The following is a 1,523-nucleotide window of genomic DNA, read 5'->3' on the forward strand; positions in this document are numbered from 1 at the left end:
ACTAGGAAAAATGTGGCTTCCAGAGAGAAGCTGTATAGAGAATAATTTGGGTAATCTATTTAGCAGAATCAAAGTGTTTTTCCTCTTACTGAAAGCACCTTTTTTTTTTTTAGACTTCCATAAATGCTTTTAAGACTTTCTTTGGAAAACCCATCATTTTCAAAGTACCCTTAAGAGCACATAACCCCTACATAATTTGAAAAAATTGCACTTTTCTAAAATAATGGCAATTTTCTAGATAACTAGTTTATACAATAAGGAAATGCCTCAGACTTACTTTGAAAAGGGGAGTGCATTACAGATGGACAACTTATGCCATCTTTGGATAGAGTATTTTACCTATACATACAGAAATATATAGATTAATGTGCATTAGGTAGTAATCAATACTTTTTTTTCGGGGAAAATTATGCAACTCAGAAAACCCCTAGCCATTTTTTGGGGAAAGAGGGAGGTGTTATAAACCAATAGTTCCTGAAACCTTGTAGGAAGAAACAAAGAGCTATTTGGGAGTTACGTAGACACATTGGTATTTTTAAAGGTTACTTTACACTGAATATGTGGTGATCTGCCAAAGAGAAAGAATACAATCTGGATCTGAACTACCTTTTCAGCTATCATATTTGCAGGGCAACTTTAAGATTGTTCAGATGCTACACAAGGTAGAAAGGGGAAAAAAAGTAGTATGAGAGAGCAAGAGAGAAAATGAATGAGCTTTCCCACAAATGGGATTATGACCACCTATCCAAAAGACCTAAAAGGCCAAAGATTCTAAGCTTCTTTCAGTTTTGCAGCCATCAGAATTCTATAGTACATGTACTGTTACAGGATGAACTTATTTAAATTGTTTACAATTACCTACCATCAGTCCATGACAAGTCAGAGCTGCTTCCTTCAATCAGCCTTATAATATCTAATGCTAAAAGATTTTCAGAACGTTCTACAAGCAAAATCTTACAACAGTTCAAACTTTTAGTTTTTTTTTTAAGTGCATTTTATTGAAATATAATTTCTGTACAGTGAAATAGACAAAGCTAAAGTGACATGGGTCAATGCATTTTAATTTTTTTTTTTTTTTTTGCAGTGTTCCCTCCCCTCCCCTTCCACCTTTGGCAACCAACAAAGAAAGCCTACCTTCATATATAAACCTTTCCTTGACCCTCCACAACAACAAACTCAAACTATATTTGTCCTTCTGTGATTGACTTATTTCACTCAGCATAATGTCTTCTGTATTATGTGGTATTCATCCATATTATGTGGTGTTTTGCAGACTCTACATTATTCTTTAGTGCTGCATACCATTCCATTATGGGTATATACCATACTTTGGTCATCCATTCTTCCTCTATAAATCTTAGAGATAAGTCCCTTGCCAGATATGTAATTATCAGCAAATATAATTTGTTGCTGTCATTTTTGTTATGTGCTTTTTCATGGTGTCAATTTCTTTGTTTCATACAATTTTCTATGCTGAGTTCATTTTGTTTATGAATCATGTTATCATTTCCTTCATTGCTATT

The sequence above is a fragment of the Orycteropus afer genome, unplaced genomic scaffold (genome assembly GCF_000298275.1).
Source record: "Orycteropus afer afer isolate SDZICR_OR568_19922 unplaced genomic scaffold, OryAfe1.0 scaffold00205, whole genome shotgun sequence".
NCBI lineage: Eukaryota > Metazoa > Chordata > Mammalia > Tubulidentata > Orycteropodidae > Orycteropus > Orycteropus afer.